Below are 27,200 nucleotides of genomic sequence, written 5' to 3'. Positions count from 1 at the left end.
ACTAAGCATGGAAATGACTGTGTTTTTGTGGTCGTCGACAGGTTCTCGAAGATGGCCATTATGGTGGCCTGCAAGAAGAATATCACAGCAGAAGCCACTGCTAAACTCTTCTTTGAACGAGTGTGGGTGCACTTTGGGATCCCACAGTCTATCATCTCAGATCGGGACAGTCGGTTTCTCAGCACATTTTGGTCCAGTCTCTGGTCAATGCTGGACACCAAACTCACGAAGTCCACAGCCTTCCATCCTCAAACTGATGGCCAGACAGAGGTTGTCAATAGGATGATTATGCACATTCTGCGCATGTATAACTCAAAGCATCCACGCACATGGGACGAGAGCCTCCCCTATGTTCAGCACAGCTACAACCGAGCTCTTCACAGCTCCACTGGCCATAGCCCTTTTCAGGTGGGTTTGGGATTCCAGCCACTATGCCCCATTAATGTGGCCATGCCACTTGCAGCTACTCACATGAATTCAGCTCATGTCCAGTCCGAAGCAGATAAGGCCACCAGCTTCATTGAGCGCATCCAACATATTCGCCAGCAGGTCCATGACATTCTTGAGAAATCAAATGCCAAGTACAAGCAACGACATGATCAACATCGGGTGCCACACAAGTTTCAGGTGGGCGACAAAGTCTGGTTGCATTTGCAAAAGGAACGCCTTACTGGAGCCTATCGGAAATTGAGACCACTCTGATATGGTCCTTACACCATTACTAAGGCTATGGGAGACAATGCATTTGAGCTCAGCATTCCCCCATTCCTTGGCCTGCACCCAGTGTTCAATGTGGACCGTCTTCGGCCATACTTTCCACCATTGCTAGACACATCCGACATTGCAGAACAGCTCAAACCCACAGAATTAAATCCAGATTGCATGGAACAAGCTGCAACTGATCGAATCACGGACACACAGATCAAGAACACTCGCCAACAGAATATCCAACTGTATCGAGTTGTCAAAGCAGGCCAACTCCTTCAGCAGGGCAAGTGGCTCACCAGGGAACAAGTTCAGCAGAAGTTTCCTCATCTCATGGAGGAGCTCAACGCAATGGGGACCATTGCTTCCTAAGGGGGAAGGAATGATCCAGGTGGATATTGGTGGCCACCTGCCAAGTCCACCTGGACCCCCACCATTGTCTTTCTCAGCATTTTCAGTTTCCTTAATTGTAGCACAACTTACTATTTTTAGCAGTTTTTCGGGTCTTGAACTTCCGGAGCCGTTTTGAGGCCCTAAACGACGTTTTTTGGGGAATCCGGGGGCAACATGGGTCCATGGAATGGACCGATGTTGCCCGTTCCAACAATGATAGTGCTCGGATAGATCTTTCTAATGAGCTATTGTACGCGTCAAACGGAGATCATATGCCAAAGTTACGACCCCTGGAAATTGATGTACCAATTTACCCCAAACGGGACCCACAGTTTGGCGTTTCATCTCCTAGGGTTAGGTTTTGGAATGTTAAGGGTTTTTCCATTGTTTCTCAACAATAAATAGGCCTTCGAGCCTCATTGTAACACAGTTCAGAGGCATGTAGCCATCACATCTCTTCTCAGAGATAAGCTACCATCGCCCTAGCTGGTTTATTTCCATTTCTGGTTGTAAGCATATTTCAGTATTTTCCATTAATGAAATGAAGTATTATTTCCGCTGCATCTTTGTGTATATGGTTATCTCTGTAATTTGTTGCGTTCCTGTTTAAATTCGGATCAGGGAGTGTCCAAAAAGGGAAGTATAAAAGTAGTTCAGTCCAACAGAAAGAAGTGTAGCAAGCATCAGTAGGAGAAGGGATGAAATTATAGTGGGGAAGGACATGAACAATATTGGAAGGGTTTATGTGTTTCCATAAATTTTGCTTTTGGTAAGCAGAGAAGGACCAGGAAAATGCAACTTCAATAAGAGGCAGTGTTTCAAGTAAAGGAGGTCTATCTATGTATGCTACAAAGAAGGGTGGTGTTGGGAAGGGGGCACCTCGACCATGACAAACACGTCTAAAAACAATTTGACTAACATTGTGGGAAACAAATGAGCAGATACAAAGAGAAAGGGGAAGGTTTTATAGAATGTGGTACGTCTCCTGTGCGTCAATGTCCTTATCGACAATTGTTTCTGTCAAGATTTTTTGGACAACACTTACAACAAGTGCTTCAGGATGGACATTATGCGAGAGACGTGAAAAAATTTGGCTATAAATTTCCTATTTTGTTTTTTATTTTTCGGCATATTTCAAGATGTAGTTGAGAACAACATGTCGAGACAAAACCAATTAGCAGTCAATGTTCGCTCTCCATATGGAAAACATTTCAGAGTTGTGCACATTTAAATTGTCGTCATTACATGTCGAGATGTATTTCTTCCACCCATTGTCATCAATCATCAAAGAAGATGTGGGATGAAAATACCATGGAGCTCCATAGCGACAGGTAAGAGTAACACATTTTTTGCGAGGACATGAAGAGGGGTGGAATTTTGTATGTCGTTGAACAAAATTAAGAAGCTCTTCATAGTCTTGAATGTGAGGGGATGCAAATATTGATGGTTATGGAAGGATGCATGGGTCATGATCTGTAGAATGACATACAAAAGGTTCACGCTGTTGAGGAGGTAGAGGGTTTGAAACAAAAATGTGCTGATCAAAATATGACTTTGCTTTGTCAACTGCGAATTGGTCATGCCAATTGAGGTTTTCCATATCAGGTGCGTTTTCCAGCAAAAGGAAACCATATATGTGTGCAGAGCCCCTATGTTTCCACTCATATTTCCAAAGATGAGAAAGGGTAAAGTATGAGGCAAGTGTCTATGTAGAATTAAAAACAAAGAGGAGACGGATGGTTAGATGAAGACTTGCACCAGTAGTCTGTTGCATGGAAACCTTTTTGCAAGACCTCTTCGAGGAAGATTATGAACAAAAAATGAATATACTGTGATGTAAGATGCATATTCTTGATTATATTGTGGAATCTCCATCAAGACAACTCAGAAGAATTCATGGGGGGGCCCACCAAGCATGACCATGTGTAGGTCATGCCACTTGGTGTCAGCTACACTAGGGTTGAAGAAGAAAGTAGGACTACCTATTTGAGTGATCATATTAGTGTGTTCACCTCTATGTTTGTTCCAGAAAGGGTGTGTCCCCCTAAGGGTTGACCTGAAATGCATAATCTGGTAAGGAAGAACCAAATCAGGCATGTCATGGATGTGTGCATGAAGGTCTGCAATGATCATTGGTAAGCCATCTTCAAGGATTATTTTCACAAAAACGACAATAGTTGCTTGGCTGCGATGTCACAACATAAGCTTGTACAAGTAATATCAGAATCTTGGATGGTGTCTAAAATGATTATCATGGAAGTGCATGAGGTGCAAAGCATATTATTGAATTTCAACTTTTATGAGATGTGGTTGAGCGATCATGGAAACTTGTGACTTTGGATCTGCAAATCCAAATCAAGGGAAAGGTGCCCCCAAACTGCAGACCAAAGGAAAAAGGCAAGGCGAGGTGACCTAGGACAACCAGTCGAAGACGCAAGCAAAGAACAACACCATGAAGACAAAGAAGGACACGCGAAAATGGTGTGAGTTCCATAAGAGCCCCACTCACAACACAAGAGAGTGTTAGGCAAAGCAGTCACTGGTGGTTGAGCTGAAGGCCTTCGAATCATATGCATATTTTGAATATGAGTCAAAACCCAACAAGGGGAATGACAAGGGAAGTTGATTATTGACACAAATCCTAGTGGCACCGTTGCCACCACGAAGATCCAAAAGGATGAGATCGAAGATCCAGAGGAGGGGGGGCGCTTCTTCCACTCACAGATATGGGTGAAGGGTTCTATGCTACAGTTCATTGTCGACAACGGCAGCCAAAAGAACCTCATTTCAGTAGAGGTCGTGAAGCGGATAGGCCTACCGACCACAACACACCCGCAACTTTACACCATTGGGTGGCTTTACTAAGGACGAGATATCTGCTTCAGCCAACAGTTCTGTCTTCCCTACAACATCAAGCTCTTCCCAAATGAGGTACTGTGTAATGTTGCTCCTCTTGAAGTTTGTAATGTATTAGGCCAACCATACTTGTGGAAGCGACATGCTGTGTATGTGTCTAGGCCTCACACTGTTATTATTAATTTGGGAAACAAGTTATATAGGATACCAGAGGTAGCAACGCCTACCACCATCTCTTTGATCACTGCGAAGCACTGTAGTAAGATCATTTCCAAGGATGGGAAATTTGTTTTCCTTATGATGCGCCCTTAGGGAAATAAGAATATTGTGGCGACAACCTCCAGACCAGGCTCCTCCACACAAAAACAACAGATGGACAAGGTCATGGAGGAGTATAAGGATATCTTCACCTCACCCACAGGGGTACCTCTACACTGTTAGGTGAAGCACTCCATCGATCTGGCCCCAGGCGCTCCACTACCCAATGGACCGCTCTATCGATGCTCTGTTCTGGAGAATGATGAAATGAAGAGGCATATTTATGAGTTTTTGTAGCACATCAGGCCAAGTTCATCACCCTGTGGGAGACTGATTGTGTTGGTACAAAAGAAGGAAGGGACATGGAGACTTTGTATTGAATATCGGGCGTTGAATAAGATCACTATAAGGAATAGGTATCCAATCCCACGGATTGATGACCTTCTGGACCAGCTCAAGGGGGCGAAATACGTTAGCAAGATTGACTTGAAGTCCGGTCATCATCAGGTACCAATCGAAACCTACGATTTATGGATGATTTCCTTCAAATCAAGGAGGGCCTTTTTGAATGGTTGGTCATGCCTTTCGGGTTGATGAATGCCCCCGCAACCTTCATGAGGCTGATGGAAGACATCTTGCGATCCTACACCAACTCATTCGTGGTGGTGTATTTGGAAGACATCCTGATCTTTAGCCATAGTTCATGTGAAGAGAACCTCCACCATATTCAACAAGTCCTCCAAACCTTGTGGAAACACAAGTTGTGTGCCAATTTGGAGAAGTACACTTTTGGTATGACCCAAGTTATCTAGGGTACATCATTGATGAAGGGTGTTTATGTGGACCCAACCAAGATACAAGTCATTCATGATTTACCAGCCCCAACCACTCTAACATAGCTCCATAGCTTTCTGGGTCTTACCAATTTCTACCACAGGTTTGTGTTGGGGTTCTCTCATATCACTTGGACTTTGAGTCAAATCACCAAGGGAGGAGCAAAAGCAAAGTTCTTTTGGTCTGAATCCCAATAGAGGGAATTTCCCAAGTTGAAGCATCGCCTCTTCTTTGCACCAGTGCTCACATTACCAGACCTACAACAACCATTTGAGATTGAGACAAATGCCTCCAACTATGTTATTCGTGCAATTCTTACTCAGCAGGGGCATCTAGTGGCATATCACAGTGAGACACTTTTATACATAGTCCAAAAGTATCCCACCTATGAAAAGAGATGTACTCCATTGTGCAAGCCTACCGAAAATGGAAGCATTACATTATGGGGAAGGAAACGGTCATCCACATAGACCACCAACCCCTGTAGTTCATACAGACACAAGGGAAGTTTCACAATGATCGCCATCAGAAATGGCCCACATACCTGAAAAAGTTCCATTTGAAAATTAAGTACAAGAAGGGTAGCACCAACAATGTTGTAGAATATCTCAATCGACCTCCAGTCATGACGCTAACCACTGTGCTCGACTCTTGTGGGCATAAGACTTCAGGGTGGCCGCATCTTTACAAGAGTGATCTAGAATTTAGAAACACATACCAAATGCTCCTGGAAGGCAAGTAAGTTCCAAAATTTCACCTCCATGATGGACTGCTATGCCACCTGGGACACCTCTGTGTTTCTTCAAGCGAGCGTGCCAAGATGATTTGTGAGGTGCACTACAGTCGGATCGTTGGAAATTTCGGGGTAGAGAAAATAGTGGCAGTCCTATAGAAGTATTTTTATTGTCCAAACCTTCGACAAGATGTTGGGAAGTACATCAGATCCTACACTTCCTGTGCAATTTCCAAACCCACCATCAAGAAGAAAGGCCTATATAATCCTCTGCCTACTCCTAATCGACCTTGGGAATCCATTTCCATGGATTACATGTCAGGCCTTCCTTCTACTAAGCATAACAACAACCTACAAGAAGAGTATCAAAACATAAGACACTACTAAGCTCTTCTTTGAACGAATGTGGGTACACTTTGGGATCCCACAGTCCATTATCTCAGATCAGGACAACAGGCTCCTAAGTACATTTTGGTCAAGTCTCTGGTCGATTCTTGATACCAAGCTCACTAAGTCCATGACTTTCCACCCCCAAACTGATGGCCAAACAAAGGTCGTCAACAAGATGATCTTATACATTCTACGCATGTACAACTTGAATCATCCACGCACATGGGATGAAATCCTCCCCTATGTCCTGCACAATTACAACAAAGATCTCAATAGTTCAACTAGATACAACCCCTTTCAGGTGGGGTTGGGATTCCAACCACTATGTCCCATTGATGTGGCCATACCATTTGTTGCTACCAAGGCAGATTCGACTCATGTCTAGTCTGAAGCTGATAGGGTTAACAACTTCATTGAGCACATTCACCACATCCACCAACAGGTCCATGACATATTGGACAAAGCCAATGCAAAGTACAAGCAAATGATCAACATTGGGTGCCACACAAGTTCCAGGTGGGTGACAAAGTTTGGCTACATTTACAGAAGGAGCACCTCACTGGGCCCCACTGCAAGCTTCGATCGCTTTGATATGGGTCGTACACCATCACCAAGGTTATAGGGGATAATGCATTCAATCTCAAAATTCCACCATTCCTTGGCCTGCACCAATTTTTCAATGTGGACTGCCTTCGACCATACTTTCCACCATTACTGGGCACCTCTGACATTACAAAACAACTCACACCAACAAAGTTAAACCCATACTACATGGAACAAGCCACAACTGATTGGATCATGGGAACGCAGATAAAAAACACTCGCCAACAGAGTATCGAGCTATATCAAGTCATCAAAGAAGGCCAAATCCTTCACCAGGGCAAGTGGTTCACCAAGGATCAGGTTCAACAGAAATTTCCTCACCTCATGGAGGCTCTGCACGCAATGGGGACCATTGCTTCCTAAGTAGGGAGGACTGATCTAGGTGGATATTTGTGGCCACCCTCCTATTCCACCTAGACCTCCAGTGTTTTTCATCAGTTTCCTTGTTTATGCAACATTTACTATTTTTAACAGTTTTTCGAGTCCTAAATTTCCAGAGCAGTTTTGACCACTTAAATGGCGTTTTTTTGAGCTCCGCAGTAGACCCATAGCTATAGGTATGGGTTTGCAAAAAATATTATAGTACTTAGAGAGATCTTTCCAATGAGTTATTGTACGCAACAAACAAAGATAATATGACCAAGTTACGACCTGGGGAAGTAGGCTGCCAAACTAACCCCAACGGAGCCCACAAACTCTTTGTGTTCCATCTCCTGGGGTTAGGGTTTTCCATTATTTTTCAATAATAGAAAGGCCCTTGAACCTCATTGTAATACAATTCAAAGGCATGTAGCCACCACATCTCTTCTCATAGATAATCTACCATCACCCAAGCTAGTTTATTTCCATTCTGTATGTAAGCATATTTAAGTTCTTTGATATTAATGAAATGAAGTGTTATTTCTGTTGCATCTCTACATTTATGGTTATATCTGTATTCTGTTGTGTTCTTGTTTAAGTTTATATCAAGTCTTCATAAGGGAGATAGTGAGGTTGCATGGATTTCCGAAAAATATTATATCAGATAGAGATACCAAGTTCACTTCCAGGTTTTGGAAGGAGTTGTCTGCAGGCTTGGGGACAGAGTTAGCCTTCAGTACAACTTATCATCGGTAGAAAGACAAACATATAGAGAGGGTTAAAAAGATCCTTGAGGATGTGTTGAGGATGTATGTCATGCATCAACAGAGGAAGTGGGAGGAGTATCTTCCACTGGTGTAGTTTGCTTGTAATAATGGGTATCAAGAATCTTTGAAGACGAGTCCATTTGAGGCTCTCTATGAGCGATGTTGTAATACTCCTATTAGCTGGAGTGATCTAGTGAACATGTTGTTTATTGTATCATATATGTTGGTAGAGATGGAGCAGGAGATGCATGCTATTAAAAGGAATTTGAATGCAACATAGGACATGCAAATGAGTTATGTAGATCAACATAGAGCATTCAAGGAGTTTCATGTTTGGGAGCATATGTACTTATGCATCAAGCCCAAGAGGAGCTCCTTGAGGATTGGGTCATGTGCCAAGTTGGCACCTCGACATTGTGGACCTTTTGAGATCCTTGAGAGGATTGGACCCCTATAGACTTGCTTTTCCACCATCGGTCAAAGTTCATGATGTTTTCCATGTTTCATTGCTTAAGAGATATGTACATGATGCTGATCATGTGAATGATTGGTTTGTATTGCAAGTGGAACCAGAGGGAGAGTTTCATCCAAAGCCATAACTCATATTACAACGGAAACATATCTTTCTCTAGAACCGAGCAATAGAGCAAGTTAAAGTGCAGTGGAAGCAATTTGGGCCCAATGAAGCTACATGGGAGATGACTTATGCAATTGTGGGAATTATTCATCTTCTTTATTTTTTGATTGAAGCAAATGAGTTTTGTGTGTGTGTGTGTTTATCATTGTAAAGTCTGCAACAAGATGTGTTATAAAGCTCCAATAAGTAGTATGTTTGTCATGTTTTCAATAGTTTGTCATTGTAAACGCTGCAATGAGCTGTGTTATAAAGATCCAATAAACAATACGATTTTTTTTCAGTGCTTTGTTGGTCAGAAGTGTTATAGAACACCGAGTATGATGTTCCCATAAGGGGGAGGGGTTTGTAACAACTATGGGTTGATTTTCCATGTAAATGGAAGGACATTATAAAGGAAAAAATAAGACTAATGTCATGGGACACATATTCCAAGATGAATTGAGGGAAAAACATTAAAGTGGGTATCACTTATGGTTAATTAATGGCTATGGAAATTGACATTGGCATTGACAAAAGGAAAAGGGCAATAAATGGTAATTAATTCAAGAAATAAAGGAAAATAGGAGAAAAGGAAGATGAAGAGAAAATAACATGCATGCAAAGGAAATTACAGAGAAAATAAAGGAAAATGAAAGAAAATAGGAAAGGGAAAGGAAGAGACATGTATCATCAATGATAAAAATGTATCTGAGAACCAATTGACAACTTTTTATCATTTCCAGTCTTGGATAACTTTAATTTTTCTAAGGAATAAATCAAACTCCAAGGGGGGAGAGAGAGAACTTGGACACTAACAAGCAAGAAAGTAAAGGACAAGCAAAGGAAAGAAAGGGAGTGTGAGGACAATATTGGAAGAGCAACTACAACACAAAGATTTTGTAGGTAATAGGTTGCATGTGTGATTTCCTTACTAGGATTTGAATGCATGGTGCATGAATTTGGTTTACACGATTACTTTGTTGTCATTGGAATGGGATTTTCCTAAATTGACAATGGTTACAACCTTGCCTTTCCATTTCCTGGATAGCCATGGTGGGATGGGATTCATTCTTGGTTGAGCTTTGGACTACTGGAAGATTTTGGATCTGGGTGAGGTGGTATTAGGAAAATCCCAAGGGTTAGGGGTGGAGATGGTTTTCTCCAGGAATCCCTTGACATGTGGATGGAGGCAAGAAAAGTCCTTTGGTTATGGTGAAGAAATTCTGAGGCATCCAAACTGTTGGGTTGTGTTATATTCTTTCCACGACTAGCCCACGTAGTTAACCGGGGGATTAGAGGGGGGGCGGAGCCCCCCCTTCATTGCGCCGATTGTGTAGCGGGGGGGGTCACAGGGGGTTTGAGGTGTACACATAACCCCACTTTATGGGGTCCGGGGCAGGGCCCCGAAAAATTTTGGTTTTGGACCATATGTTAGGTTGGGTGGACCCACCTATGGTTTTGTGCATGAACTTCGCACATGTTTTTGGACGCGATGGTTTTCAGTCCATGGTATTGGACGTGATGGTTTTCGGTCCATGGTATTGGATGCTTCGTCATGTATAAATATGTATTGTAACATTGAAAGGAACATAATGAAAAATCAAGCTGGTAGTCCCGGTTTTGGGATCCAGGGGAAAATCTCTATGTATATGTGTTTTATGTGTTATGCTCTCATATTGTTTATTTTCTGTGTTTTAGAATTCGTATGCAGGTAATTTCTGTACGGGGTTAAAACCTACATTTGGTATCAAAGCAGTTTTGGCTTCAAGGGGACGACTTTGTTGTTGCGGGGTTTCGCTCGGGCATGTGGTAAACCCTGTTCAGTGGGAGATCTGCAAGATCGATTCTGGTGGTGAAAGAATATGGCGAGTAGTGGAAAGATAGAGATCGAGAAATTTAATGGTCAGAGTTTTGAGTTGTGGAAACTCAAGATGGAGGATTTGTTGGTGGCTAAAGATCAGTGGATCATAGTAGATCGAGTACTAAACCAACGGGAGTGTCCGATGAAGAATGGAAGAAGTTGGATCGGAAGGCAAAGAGCACAGTACGATTGTGTGTCTCAGATTCAGTATTGCTGAATGTATCAGGGGAAGCTACGGCGAAGGCTTTGTGGGACAAGTTAGGGACTTTGTACCAATCTAAGTCTCTGGTGAATAAACTATTCCTGCGGAAAAAGCTATATAACCTGAGGATGAAAGATGGAGACTTGGTGACAGAGCATCTGAACATATTTAATATTGTGGTAAGTCAGTTAGCATCTATTGATATTAAAATTTCAGATGAAGATAAGTGCATCAATTTGTTGTGTTCTCTACCAGATTCGTGGGATAGTCTGGTTATTGCAATAGGTAGCAATGCAACTGCCTTGCCGTTTGATGAAATAGTCTCATCCTTGTTGACAGAGGAGATGAGACAGAAAAATATGGAGAGCCATAATGGTGATGTCTTATCTGTATGAGGACGGTCCTAGAACAAAAACAAAAATAAGTCATCGAGTGGAAGATCTAAATCTAGAGGGAGATCTAAATCTCCAGGAAAACCTGTAAAGGTGGTGTGCTGGAAATGCAGAAAGGAAGGGCACTACAAAAGGGACTGTAAATCTAAAGCTCCTGATAAAGGAAATGGATCTGATGATGCTCCTTTTGCAGAGCCGAAAACCACCTCAGATGAAGGTGGGGATGTGTACTTGGCTTCTTCAAGTACACATGTAGATCATGAGGCATGGTTGATTGACTCAAGTGCATCCTTTCACTTCACTCCCCATAGAGAGTGGTTTTGCGAGTATGAGAAATACAATGGTGGTGATGTCTTCTTATGGGATGATAGGAAGGCTAGAATCATTGGTCGCAGAAAAGTAAAGTTGAAGTTACAAGGTGGAAGGATTAGAACACTTCTGGGTGTTCTGCATATTCCTGCATTAGCCAGAAATCTGATTTCTGTAAGCAAGCTGGATGATGCAGGTGTAAAGACAATGTTCGAGAAGGATACCTGCAAAATGGTTTGGGGAGCACTGGTATTGATGGGGAGTTCGAATTGGAACTATGTACAAGCTACAAGGTAGCATTGTTATTGATGGGTGCAACAGTTCTGTGATTCCTGAAAGTGGAACAAAAAATCTAGTGGTCCCTGGAGAGAAGACCATGTTGTGGCATCAAAGTCTTGGACATATTGGAGAGAAGGGCCTTCGAATACTTCATGGTAAAGGTATGGTAGAAGGTATGAGTAATAGCTCTCTGGATTTTGACTTCTGTGAAAATTGTGTATATGGGAAGCAGAATCAGGTGAGTTTCCCCTCTGGTAGTAAGAGGGCGAAACAGATATTAGAACTTGTGCAAAGTGATGTGTTTGGACCTGTGAAGGTTCCATCAATTGGTAAGTCTGTGTACTATGTATCATTTATAGATGAATTCTCAAGGAATACATGGATATATTTCCTTAAGAAGAAATCTGAAGCCTTTGACAGGTTTAAAGAATTTAAGGCTCTTGTGGAAAATCAGATAGAGAAGAAGATAAAGGTGCTGAGGACAGATAATGGTGCAGAGATTTGTAGTAAGGAATTTGAAGAATTTTGCAAGAAGTGTGGTATAGCATGGAAAAAGACTACTCTATATACACCTCAGCAAAATGGAGTTGCAAAAAGAATGAACAAGACATTGGTGGAAAGGGCAAGAAGCATGCTCAGTGGTGCCAGGTTAGGACAAGAATTCTGGGTAGAGGTAGTGGAGACAACATGTTATCTGGTCAACAGATCACCTTCATTAGCGTTGGAGGATAAGACTCCACAAGAGGTATTGACTGGTAAGAAACTCTCTCTTTCACATCTGAGGGTATTTGGATGTGATGCATATGTACATGTTCCAAACGAAAAAAGAACCAAGTTGGATAGTAAATCTGAAAAGTGCATCTTTATTGGGTATAAGGATGGTTTAAAGGGTTATAAGCTTTGGAACCCAACAACAAGGAAGGTTGTGTACAGTCGAGATGTGGTTTTCAGAGAGGTGAAAGATGTTATTAAACATGAAATCCAACAAAAGGAACCTGAGAAGATAGAGTTTGAGCTAAAGGAGGAAGAATTAGACTCTATAGCAGAGGAGGAATCAGAAGATGAAGAGCCACAAACTCTGGGTATGAGAAGATCATTTCGAGAAAGAAGGCAGCCAGAAAGGTATAGTCCATCTACTTTCTATTCAAATTTTGCTTTATCTATTACTGACAATGATCCCAGAACTGTGAAGGAAACAATAGATTCAAAGGATGGAAAACTCTGGAAAGAGGCCATGGTTGATGAAATGACATCTTTGCACAAAAATGAGGCTTGGGATCTGGTGGAGTTGCCGGCTGGAAGGAAACCCGTTGGCAGCAAATGGGTGTTCAAGAAGAAGACAAATGCAGAAGGAAAAATGGAGAAATACAAAGCTCGGTTGGTAGCAAAAGGTTATTCCCAGGTGTCGGGAATTGATTTTGGTGATATTTTTTCCCCTGTTGCCAAGGTAACTTCTATTAGGTTACTTTTATTTGTTGCTGCTGCTTTTGATTTTGAGATAGAATAGATGGATGTGAAGACATCATTTCTTCACGGGGATCTGGAAGAGGAGATCTAGATGAAGCAACCTGAAGGCTTTGCGGTGAAGGGTAAGAAAGAACTGTCATGCAAGTTAAAGAAGTGTCTGTATGGGTTAAAACAGTCACCAAGGATGTGGCATCAGAAATTTGATACATTTATACGGGGACTTGGCTTCACCAGAAGCAAAGTAGATCACTGTGTGTATTTTAAATTAATTGGTGACCGTGTTATTTATCTGGTCTTGTATGTGGATGATATGTTGCTGGTTGGAAATGACAAAGAAATTATCTAGGATTTGAAGACCCAATTGTCCTCCAAATTCGACATGAAAGATCTTGGTGCTACAAACTATATTTTGGGCATGGAAATTACAAGAGATCGGGAAAAGAGGAAGATCTGGTTAAACCAGAGGAAGTATGTCGAGACAATATTGCAGAGGTTTAATATGCAGGATAGTAAACCGGTGAAGGCTCCTATTCCTGTAGGTGTGAGGTTATCTGCTGAATAGTGTCCCAAGACACAAGAAGAGGAAGAGGACATGTCCCGTGTTTCATATGCAAGTGCAGCGGGTAGCTTGATATATGCAATGGTTTGTACTAGACCAGACATTGCACATGCAGTGGGCATATTGAGCAGGGTTATGTCAAAACCAGGGAAGGAGCACTGGACAACAGTGAAGCGGGTTTTCAGGTATTTGTATGGCACTAGTGATTATGGTTTGTGCTACCAAGGAAGACCAGGATTGGACAGAGTGTTAGATATTCATGGCTTTTTTGATGCAGACTGGGCTGGAGATCTAGATCAGAGAAGATCTACAAGTGGGTATGTGTTTAACCTATTTGGAGGTGTAGTTAGTTGGATGAGTAAGAAACAATCTGTAGTGGCACTATCAACTACAGAGGCAAAATACATGGCAGCCACTCATGCAAGCAAGGAAGCAGTTTGGTTGCAGAGATTGTGTTCAAGTATGGGGTAGTACAGTGAGCTATAAGGATAGACTATGACAGCCAAAGTGCAATTTTATTAGCAAAGAACCCCGCATATCATTCAAAGACAAAGCACATTGATGTTCAGTATCACTTTGTGAGGGATATGATAGAAGACAAAAAGGTGTTACTAGTAAAGGTGGACACTTTGAAGAATAATGCAAATGCATTGACAAAATCTGTGAGCTCTGAGAAGTTCTCTTGGTGTAGAGAAACAAAGGGCGTTTCAGGGCTGGAAAAATGACTAAGCTCTCTTGTGGCCCCCTGTGGAAAGAAAACAACAAGTGGGAGAATGTTGGGTTGTGTTATATTCTTTCCACGACTAGCCCACGTAGTTAACCGAGGGGTTAGGCCCCCCCTTCGTTGCGCCAATTATGTAGCGGGGGGGGTCACAGGGGGTTTGAGGTGTACCCATAACCCCACTTTATGGGGTCTGGGGCAGCGCCTCGGAAAATTTTGGTTTTGGACCCTATGTTAGGTTGGGCAGACCCACCTATGGTTTTGTGCATGATTTTCACACATGTTTTTGGACGCGATGGTTTTCGGTCCATGGTATTGGATGCGATGGTTTTCGTTCCATGGTATTGGATGCTTCGACATGTATAAATATGTATTGTAACATTGAAAGGAACATAATGAAAAATCAAGCTGGTAGTCCCGGTTTTGGGATCCAGGGGAAAATCTCTGTGTATATGTGTTTTATGTGTTATGCTCTCGCATTTTTTATTTTCTGTGTTTTAGAATTTGTATGCAGGTAATTTCTGTACGGGGTTAAAACCTACACAAACTTGTGTTGGTTTGGTGATTCTGGATTAGTTTAGGTGAAATCACTGTGGTGGAGGGTTGAGGTGATTTAACCTCTGGATGCCCTGATTGGTTTTGTTTTGGTTTATCCCATGAGATCCCACATTCATGCTTGGAATATGGCACATGGTTGAAGCTCAATCTATGGTCGAGTGGTACATGGAAGTCTCTGACTTGGTTGGCAATTACATATGTCATTAAGTGCTATTTCTTATTGAGATCAATGAGCACATGTATTGGTAATTGTGCTGATTTTATGACTGGTTTGTCATCGCTTCATTATGGTTAAGTGTTGGTTATAGGCATGGTTAAATGATGTGCTCTTGTTATGGATCTTGTTCATGATTCGATAAGTTAGTGAATGGCTATATGAATGTATGAGCTAACAAGTGTTGTTGCAGCTAGCTTGAGAGGGATGTGAACCTTCTTGATGATTCTCTAAGGGAATTAATGAGATAATGATCATATATTCATTCACGACCTATAGTTACTATGTTTACCACACATTTATTTAAATATTTATCACGTGGTTGGCATGTTTGGGCAAGATGTGAGCCTAAGTATAGGTTATGCATACTTGTGATTATCTTAGACTTGATTATGGAAAGTTTTGGGCAGTGCCCTGTAGGCTAGCCCTGAAATTCAAGCATTGAATCCATGGTTGCATGCACAAAACTGGGTATTCTCAGGTGTAGTCGCACGGAAGATGGCTTGTCCATGTGGTTGGAGCCTTCTAGCCGCATGGAGGGCTTGGCATGCATGTAGCTGGGTTGTAAGGTTGTAAGGCTGGGTCGATCAGGTATCCTTGGAAGCTTGCAATAAAGTTTAAATATAGTAGGCCCCACTTCCATATCCGGAACTTGGTTGTTGGGTCATGCATAGTAACTCTCAACTCATGTTTACCCTAGAGAGCTTGTAAAAGTGGGTAAATGTGGGGTGGGGTATTACAATAGCAGCAGTAATGAAAATTTAAAATTGTAGACGCATTTTCGAATGAGGTCTTTCCACAAGCTAAATGGAAGCTTGTCCAACACCTTTGTATGCTGCTATTGAATTTTGGCCCTCTACGGCTAATTTTTGTCTAAAACCCACCAAATTCTAGCTTGTAATTCTCTTTAACTCTGCTAGATACCCTTATGTGGTACCTTCTCTCAAATTTAGGGGAATTTTCCACCATTCCCACCACTATGGCCCTCGTTAAATAGTTGGTCGATAACCTGCAAAAATTCTCAAGTTGCTTCCAAACTTGGACCAATTAAGCCCAATGTTGTGAGATCACTCTAATACCACCTTGTAAAATCCCCAACCCCCAACTGGGAAACACTACATACCCTAAACCAAAAATTCACCAAATAATTTTCCAATATTCTTGTAGAAGCACATTATTTATGTTTTCACATATAAAACCCTCGCTCGCTGCCAATGCCCTATAATTTTGTGGAAAACCCCACTATAATTCTACGCTTGGGTATTAACCCTAGTTTTGATTCCATTAAACTTACATAATTAATTAGCAACCATTGTAGTGCTTCATCCATTGATATTCTCACAGAATTAGGGTTTGCATTCAATAACTCTAAGTCATATACAACAATTATAATTAGCATCGACCCAATAAATACAAACCCAATAAACAACATATGATTCTAAAACAACATATAAATATAATGCACAATGAAATACATAGTCGCAATACCAAACCCTAGCTAGGGTTTACAACAAAATAACACTTAAATATAACACATGGCACACATATACAACAAATACCCAATTTAGGGTTTATCTTAGAACCCATAAACACACATATAATATATCATCACGCAGTGAACACTTATCTGAATGAAAGAGGAATTGGTTGTGGGCTCTCCAAGTTCCACCCAACCATGGACCTCGTGGTTCATCATTCTCAACCATGGGTCACCCCCAAGCTGGGGCAACAATATAAACAAAAAATATCAACATATCCACAACCAATCTACCAACCCAATAATCACGGCTCCAACCACAACGCTTTGCTTCCCTCAAACATATGCCCAAGTGGCACACCCCTTCTTTATTCCTTGCGAGTCCCTTGGTAGTGCCCACCTTCCAAGGTGCCTTATGACCAGCCAAGCACTTCTCAACACAAGATTTCTAGGAGATCGTGCTACTTCCATGTCTTATAGGAAGTCTTCTAAGCCATAACTGACTTGGCTCCTGGTCATTTCCAGAACCTAAGTACAGGGTTCACCAACCAATCATTAGAACCGAAACAACTCCCAACTAATTCAAGAACCCAAGCATAGGGTTCACCAATTGGTTTCTAAAAACCAAGTTCACTTGAACTCCAATCGGTTACGAAGTCCCAACCACAAGACTCACCAACTAAAATCCCTAGTCAGTTCCAGAACGCAACACCGGATTCACCAACTATTTCATAATCAAAAGTCATTGTCCGCTTCGTGAACCATGGATGAATGATGAATATTGATGATAACAATGGAATGAATGATGATGAATATTTAACTGCATAAGTGAATAATGAATAATTATGGTGATGGATGACGTATAAATAATTTCCTTAAATTCCCTAAAAAATGCACGACCCCTCTCTGCCATGTGGCATGAATGGACTTTTGCTACCATGTGGAACCTCTCTAAAGCCACATGGGCCCGTAGGTGCCCCTTCTCCCAACACCTAACACAACAACCTATTTCTTATCACTGTTGAGTTGCATTCCCCCCCATAGTATTTTCCATTCTTGACCGTCCAACCACTTAAGCAAAACTATCATATATGCACAGGGCCCACCAACCTAATACCAATGCACATATATTTCCATTATCATAAACGAGAAGGGGTATTACATTCAGGCCATTAGACACATCTAGGTCCTCAAAGGGAGTTGAGTATTGGAAGAGCACTAAAGTGTGGACCCTGCAAGCCTTGGGAGGTGCATCATTAAAAGATATTGAATCAATGAAGCATCCAAGAATGTAAAGTTATATGGGGCAAATAACACCTAGGGCGCAATAGAGTGTAGCATATCCAGATCAATATGGACTCGGATGATCAGATCAAGGTAAAGTGATAAGTGTAAATGAATTTGAGGTAAGTGCGAGATATTGAAAATTAGATCCTTAGCATGATTTAAATGAGATTTTTAGAAAAGATCCCACAAGGAGATCAAAGGGAAATTGGTTATATCGATCTAAAATGATTTGACCACTATGCTTAGGGGGAGAAAGGATGCATAGTTGGCATCAATTTTTAGTATCGAAGTAGGGAAAAACTGCTCATTTAATTGTTACAAAGATTTTTTGAAGTTAATGGTGGAATTAGAAGAAGACTAGCGCAGGAGATCAAAGTTGAAGAAGTTGTCAGAGTTGCAGAAAGCATCATTAGAATGCCTAAAGCATTGAAGGGAAATATGTAGGCACAAAAACATTGAAGGAGACACAAGGTAATAGATTTGTTTTGTTTAATAATAAATTTGAGTATGTGTTGACAATTGATGAGCCAAAAAAGTGACTTCTACAAGAATGGAGGTTGATTAAGGAAATAGAGCTCATAGGATCTGTTATAAAGGAGAAGGCAATTCTAGCCGAGGAGCAGAGCTAGAGAGAATTGTTAATAGCAATTTGGAAAAATCTTGGAGAAGAATGATAGAAGAAATAGTTTTGTAGTGGTATGAAGAAAGAACTTAGAAATTTCTTGGAGAAACATATCTAATGAGATTGATTAGGGAAAATAATTGGTCTTTATGATTGGTAGTTTACAATTGGAAAAAGTATTTATCTTGCAGGTAGCAATAGAGAGAGAGAAGGAAAATTTGTGGTAACCCTTGCAACAAATATTGCATAACAAAGAGAAGAACAACTTCCAGCTGAGGTTGGGTACGAATAGTTGAGATAGCTCCACAGTTGCAAATGTGGGTGAAATTTTCTAGAGGAAAAAGCATGTGAAGCTCTTGAGAGTTAGTAGAGTGCAGAAGCCTAGAGGAGAAGAGGAAGCTTAGAAGTTTCTAGAGAAGGAGAACCAATGTTACCAAAATACTAGAGATGTGGATGGAAAATCAAGAGGTAGGTTACATGCCCTGTTAAGAAATCATTTGCAAGAAAGTTGAGGAAGAAATTGAGGCACATGGTGAGTGCTTGGTTAAAGGAAGAGGACCTCAGAGGAACTGAGTATGAGAAAGAGGAAGTTCACTATTGTGAAACAAAGCAAGGATAATTCCTTGGGGAGGATGATGATGAGGATGATGATGCAAGACTTCATGATAGTCTTATGGATTGATTGAAAGGTTTAGATCAACATGAAGATTTGACAACATAGATCACAAAAGAGGCCAAAGATCCTTATGTTTTTAAAACACATGATTTGTGTGTGATTTTAGGATTTGTAGGTCTTAAATATGATGGAAAGTTTCCAGACTATCATAAGTATAGAAGAATAACATAATCAAAACTCTATTGAGAGAAAATGAAAGATAGAATTGCCTTATAAAAGCAACCATATTGGAGATCATACACGATTAACAAAATGCAGCTATGGGAAAATAGTTGCAAGAACTGTTTATTGTGGTAAATTAAATCGAGATGGCTTATGAAGACAACCATAAAGAGGACGAAGATGATAAAGCGTGACATTTCTATATAGTGTTGATAAAATTTGATGATGAGATAAAATTGCTAGAGAGGTTTATGAGAAAACCTGCGAATGAAATGTTATTTCATTTAGAACAGAAGCATGATGATAGAAACGATAAAATTCCATCATGTGGAATGAGGAATGAGGAATGACAACCTTATAAATGCATAATTTAATGGATAGTTGAGAATGTTAAAAGAATGACTATTCAATGAGGATTGAGGGGGACTACATAAAGATTGCAGACATGAAAAATGAGGAAGAAGACAGTGGGAAATGTCACTCACATGATAATTGGCATGACCGAACAGAATTATGAACAAGAAAGTGGAGTCATGCATGAACAACCTATAACAAGGTAGAGTTTTACTGTTACTTATAGTTTGAATTGTCGGCAGGGGTCAAGGGTCCACCCTACATGGTTCCACCTCAAGTGTTTGGTTTTGTAGCAAATTCCTTTGTATTCGGAAGTCTGTCATCCAGGTGTTTGGTTTTGTAGTAAATTCCTTTGTATTCGGAAATTTGTCATCCAGGCGAAAGGAAATTCGGGTTCAACAACAATATATACAACAAGGAAGACTAGTTGAATCCTAGTTTAGAGAGTACACAAGTTTCGAGGAGACATGGACGCCACATCCAGTTTTAGGTACATTCTAGGCTGAGTGAGGGACATTCGGGCGAATAAAAACTTTGTTAATGTACTCGGCATAGATCCCATCTCCAGGACGTCACCCTGTCATATGGGCCGAGGAGTATATCTGGTGCCATTCAAAACTAATTTAAGGTGCCACCTTTCGAATGCGTAGATCACCGGATTAATATATATATATATTGAAGTGATTAATCATTCGGGCATGTAGACTTATTTGGGCAATAACATCTGAGGCGTAGCAAAGTATAGCATAGTTGAATCAATTTCGACCCCGGATGACTGAATCGAGGTAAAGTAATAAGTGGTAATGAATTTAAGGTAAGTTTGAGATAGTGAAAAGTTAGATTTTTATTTATTTTTATAGTTTTATTTTAAATACGGATTTAACTTAAGTTATTTTAAATACGAATTTAATATGAGTTGAGAAGGATTATTTTTAGGTGTAAATTAATTTTTTTTAGGTATAATTTTTTTTATGAATTAATATTATTTAAATATTTTGTATGTTTTTTTTTTAAAGATTAATATGAGCAAAATTTCAACTTTGATAACTTTACATATCATAGTGGCTGTAGAATGAGCCTTTTGGCTCAATGATTTAAAGAGGATTTTTAGAAAAACACTCACAATGAGATCAAAGGGAAACAAGTGTGATTGATCCAAAATGATTTGGCCATCATGCTTAAGGGGAGAAAGGATGAACAATCAACATCATGATGATTTGGCCACCATGCTTAAGGGGAAAAAGGATGTATAGTCAGCTCTTTCTCTCTCTATCTATATATATAATTTAGATTTATTAAGTATTAAGAGGGATTAAAATTCTTCATATATAAAAATTTTAATCATTTATTTTATATCACATTAATTTCTTTATATTGAAAAAGTTTAAACATTAATAAATTTGATTCCTCTTAAAACTTAATAGATTTGTGTTTAAAATGGATGTAAGACTATATATAGATATATATATATATATATATTCAAAAAAATATCTTATATTTAGTATGAGGAACAGACATGTCTCAATTTGAGAACAAGACTCAAAATCATTATCATCACAGGTTCATCTTAAACTTGAATCAATCTATTTCAAGTGCTAACTTCTTTTACAATTTCAAACTTGGAAAAAAGTTTGCATATCTAGAGATTTGATCTCTCTACTCACTTGATAAATTTGGGCTTAAGGTGGATCTATCCTAGTTATATATATATATATGTTCATGTCAAGGCTCAACTCCTAGTTAAGTATTAAAAAAATCGAGGTTTCCTTGATTTTGAATGACAAACCAACAGAATGTTTTTATCATAATAATTTTTTATTTTTAATTACTTTATATAATATATACATAGTTGACAATATAATATTTTACTTAGTATTGATATTGAAATATTTTTTTATGGCCCACATTTAATATGCATATTCAAATAGTTTATTCAAGATGTGCATTGAAATACACATCTAGCTTATACTACAAATTAAAAAAAACAAAAATTACTTTCAATTACCTTATTTTTGTGTATATTAATTACGTAACTTAATATGGGAATTGAAATATTTTATTTATGGCTATTTCTTTTCTAAATACCATATGTTAGCTCTAGGTTAAGCATGGAAAGAGTACATCTCCTTTATAGTAGATTGTAATATCAACATTATTTTAGGTATCACATGTAAAATCTATAGTGAGTAGTGAAGGAATTACACTTCTTTTTCATATGAAAAATTAGAAATCAAATTAGAAATTTTTTTTCCATCAATTATTTTATCTCTCTATAAAATTGATATAAAATTATGCTATTTAGGATAGACATTGAAATATTTTATTTATGGCGAATATTGATCTCTTCACAACCGATCATAAAACACCTCTCAACACAACAAAAATATACACATTATGAAATGAAACATATTAAATAAAAAAAATTAAATCTAGATCAGAGAAAGTAACAACATTTCTCTTAAACATTTAAACGACATCAAATTAACATCTCTTCTATATATATATAGCTTTGAATATTAAGTTGAACTCTTAATACAATAATATCATCATTATTATTTATTATAAATATATATTTTTTAAACAAATAACATCTTTATTACACTCAATTATAAATTTAAGGTATCGCAGACACAATATTAACCCTGCCAATTACAAGTTACACTGGTCTTCCTTCTTTTACCCTCCATAGTTTTAACTTTTGATATTTCCCTTTAATTAATTAACTACCATTTTTTCCACCTTTTCCACTTCCACTTCTATTTGAATAATTCAACCCAAAACGTTTTAATGTCATTATAAAGCCCACTGGTGTCTCTCTCAGATCCTGCGTTCGTTTTGGTGGCCGATGCCATAATTCCTTTTCATGCTTTCTGCCACCATCTTTAACACATTTGAACCATGGCATGTTCAGGGCAAAGCTGGTGCCTCCTACCATTTTTTTCTGTTATCGCTTTGTTATTTTGCTCTGCAATATCCTATGAACAGCCCCATCAAATATTGGAGGCGTTTGGGTTCCCCAGAGGACTCTTACCAACCAACGTGGAAACCTGCATGCTCGGCCCGCACGGGAACTTCGTTTTTAAATTACAGGGTTCCAGCAACTTCACTACTATCGTGTCCGGTTACACCATAAATTACGAGAGGCAAATGAAGGGCCATATTGAGAGTAGTGGCATTAAAAAATTGAATGGAGTCAACGTTAAGATTTTAGGGGGGTGGTGGGTGGGCATTCAGAAAGTGATTCGGGATGGAGATGATCTGGTGTTCCACGCAGGAATCTTTACAGATGCCATTCCCGTTTCTTATTTCTACAGAAACCCCCGGCCGCACGATGTCAAAGATGAACTGTAGAATTCCAGTACATATATACAATGTGTATCTCGTCAAGATATATATATAGATAATGTGTATATGTTGTTATCCAGCGCTCTGCGATGGGAACATTTTTATCGATATACTGAATGTGTCCAACTTTTGATGTTGTCAATACTATGTGCTCGTGGAAGTAAACGATGTTTAGTTTATTGTCCACTGCTTTTCTTTGGTCAGTGATATTGGAGTGGAGCTACTATTTATATTCATCAATTTTTATTTATAATAATGCTAACGAAATTTGGCCAGTGATATTAGAGTGGAGTTATTTTATATCTTTGATATTTATAAAAATGTTAATGAAATTTATTTTATTGATAAAAGTGAAATGTTAACATGAACTTACTAGGTCTCAAAGATATACCTTCTAAATTTTCATCATCAAAATCACAAATTTATTTAAAAGTTATATACAACTAGATTTATTTTAAATTAGAATCGCAAAATAGGGATGAGAAGCAGCTGGCAAAAAATAAATAATGTATAAGTGTTATGAAATATTTAATAGTAAATTATCTATATATATATATTTTAATATGATAATGATCAATATTTATTAAAATTGAAATGGTTTATTAAATTTTAATTAGAAAGTATGATATTAGATTAATATGAGTATAAGTTGGACAATAAAAAATGTGTTTTTAACCTTTAACTTTTATAATGTAGTAAAAGTGGTACACTTTTTTATCTCATGGTGTTTTCCAAATTAACCAATTGTACAAAAATTTGTTTGTATTTTTAACCATGTTTATCTCTTTCTTTATACTAGTCAAAACATTAAAATATTTTGTTTTTTTACATTTTAGTTGATCACCTCCTTATAATATCTTAGTTTCATTATCTGTCTAAATATTTTTCACACAACAATTTCTCCTTTAATTGAATGGAATATTTTTTTTAATGATTTTTGTTTTAAAAAATGATCACCTCCTTTGTCCTTTTAATAACAAAGGCTAGTGATTTTGGTTTTAGTTAGAATTAGACACAATTCTAAGAAAATCCTTAAATCTTTATTTTATATATGTTTTATTATTGTTTATTTTTTTTATTATTTAAAATGAAGCTTACTATTTTTTTTTTACCATCTAGAGGTTAGAATACACCTCACTACTTTGAATATATTATTTGATTATATAGATGTTGAAGACCACTCAGCACTTTGTACAATTATTTAAATCTTTATTTGATATATGTTTTGTAATTGTTTATTTTATTTATTTAATTTATTTTATTTTTTTCTATTATTTAAAATAAGACTTACTATTTTTTTGTACCATTTAGAAGTTAGAAAACACCTCACCAGTTTGAATATATTATTTAATTATATAGATGTTGAAGGCCACTCACCACTTTGTACAATTATTTAGTTATACAAAGGTTAGAATACATTTCACTCATTTGAATAAAATATTTAATGAAAAATAAAATTTGATGAAAAAATATCTTATAACTATTTATTTATTTAGAAATAAAGATTTTATGTATTAACATATTGGTTTATCGTCTAGATATAGATAGACAATTTGATTCATCTTCGAGACAAAACATATATAGAAAATATAATCTAAACAAAAAAATTAAATATTATAAAAATACACCAAAATATTCTCTAACCTAAAAATCCAAAAAAAAAAATTAAAATTATTTCCAAATATTATAAATCACAAAAATTAAATTCAAAAATATTTATTTATTATTATTATTAAAATTAAAAATAATTATTTTTCCATCCATATATGGAAAATCCATTTTGAAGCTGATATATGATTTAATTCAACTTACCGTTGAAACTGACATTGAAACTAAAACTCTAACTTGTTATTTTATTGCTCGCTTTACTTGCGTTGAAACATTCGAACCACAAACAACTCCAATTGGATTGGTTTGTTATTGCTTGCTTTATTACTTGAATATGCATGATTATGCATTTGAGTAGTCGTCCCCATAGAGTAGGACCGTTTGCGCAGTGTTGTTTTCAAATTTGATATCTCTAAAATTACAATCTAACCTATCCAAACTTCCCTTTGAAAATATCCTCCCCTAGCTTTAAAAATTTCAAGTTGATAATAACATCTCTACCTATGTCATGCCAGAATTTTTTTTTTTCCTTGTCCTTTGCATTGTTAATGTATACATATATATGTGATATTTTGTTTTTGATTTTATTAATATTTTATTGCTAGTGAAGATTAGTCACATTAATAAATCAAATTAAAAATTAATATAGTGTTAATTACATATATTAATAACTCACCATTGGATGTCAGTACACAAAAGGTATCCCCTTTACGTATAATTATTTATCACAAAACAAATATTATATGTTATTTAAATGGAGATTTGTTTTCCATTTTTTTGAAATTGCATGTGCATTTTAACTAAGGTTTAGGTATTTTTTTTTGTTTTATTATTGTTATGTCATTGCTGGTGACATTTAGTGATCGCGTTTTGGTATTAATTTTAACCGTACAAACAAATATTTTTAAAAATTTCATTTTCTACATAGTTTAACTTTTAGGCTTTGGGGTTTCCAAGGTGGTGACATTGGCATGCCGCCACCACCATGGCTCCAATTCTCAACGCATAGCGTTAGCAATGTTTGTATTGAATGCAAGCTTCGTTTGTATTGAATGCATGGTTCTACGAGCGAGACAGTGAGGCTATGGATGACAATGTACTTCTTCATCCGGATATTGAATACCTCGTCCAAGAGAAGCTACGCAGGTCTACACACTTTATTCCTATTTCCCTGAATTGTAAACTTTTTTCCTAAATTTGTCTCTGAACTTGTTGTGAGGCAGCTGAGGTATGTTTTCACATGATCCATAGAAATCCATCGAGAAGTTTCTTTGGTTGAAACCTTAATGGATGACAGTCTCCTGGGGAAATGTTCTGAGAACTTGAACGTGAGCACACAGTCGTCGTCCTCTTCGTCGGCTGCTCTTGAAAAAAGCTCGTTGTCATATTCATCTTTGTTGGCTCTTTTTGAGAAATGCTTGTCGTCGAGAAAGCTTAACGTTGAATCTCCTGTGTTTTTTCTCAGAGTGCAAGCTGCTGTTCACGTCGGAAGATCAACTCTGCCAAGATTTACTGAACATCCATTGCTATAGCAGTTTTTTGAGTAGGAAGTCTTGGTGCATGAGGCGGAGAGTGTGTCTACCCCCACTCATTCCTCAAAGGGAATTCTCATCGAGGAATTGAGACAAAAGGTCGTGCTGCAAGTTGAGTTTTATTTTAGTGATGCAAATTTGCCCACTGACAAATATTTGATGTAGTTTGTGAAGAAGGATCCAAAAGGATTTGTACCTATTCCGGTTGTGGCATCTTTTAGGAAATTAAAAATCCTTGTTAGTAATCATTCATTGGTGGCAATTGCATTGAGGACGACTTCACAACTGGTTGTAAATGAAGATGGGAAGAAAGTGAGGTGAATACACCCATTAACAGAAACTAACACTAAGGAGGTGCAATCCCACATTGTTGTTGCAGAAAATATGCCCAGTGATTACTCCTTCCAAAATCTGGAGAATTTTTTTGGTGTTGTTGGCAATGTAAAATTTGTGCATTTTTCCAGCCTCAAAGGTACGATTAGGGCCGAGTTTCAATGAAGGCACACATGAATGATATGTTTGTTAGCAGCAAGCTGCATGCACTTGTGGAGTATGAAACTATTGAACAAGCTAGGAAAGTTGTTGTTGAACTAAATAATGGAGGAAACTAGAGAAGTGGCTTTCGAGTACAACTACTTTTGATAATGGGACGAAAATTGGACAATGTTGATGTACATGGTGAAGACGAAGATGCAAACAAAACATCTTGTTGAAGAAAGTGTAACTAGGTTCAGTCTTCATGACATTGTAATTATGATTTTTGTAAAATGAATTTATTATTCCTTGCTGCATGGGTTTCATGAGAAAGAGGTCTATTTATTTAGTGGCTCCCATTGAGAGCCTTAGGATGTCAAAGAGTCAATGTCATGTGTAATGTGTACAAAGTCTAAACAACCCTCCAAGACAAGCACAATCCTCCAAGACAAGCACAAGAATAAGTTTGCAACCTAAACGATGAAGAAGAGTAGCTATGTCGGCCTCAAAATATATATTAATGTCAAGTCAACTCAAATGATAGACACATCCTGTAACTGTGACATACATGTGTTACAGGGGATTT

At 38.2% G+C, this 27,200-nt stretch overlaps 1 pseudogene; it reads left to right on the top strand.

Moving 5' to 3' along the window:
- The window catches only part of LOC149175561 (la-related protein 6B-like), a 47,167-nt pseudogene extending 20,314 nt beyond the window's left edge, over positions 1–26,853 (top strand).
- The last annotated feature ends 347 nt before the right edge of the window (positions 26,854–27,200 follow it).

This window comes from Pinus tabuliformis, chromosome 4_1 (genome assembly GCF_031772625.1).
Source record: "Pinus tabuliformis cultivar Carrire ecotype Pingquan chromosome 4_1, CPIR1, whole genome shotgun sequence".
Classification (NCBI taxonomy): domain Eukaryota; kingdom Viridiplantae; phylum Streptophyta; class Pinopsida; order Pinales; family Pinaceae; genus Pinus; species Pinus tabuliformis.
This window is presented reverse-complemented; position numbering and strand designations above follow the sequence as displayed.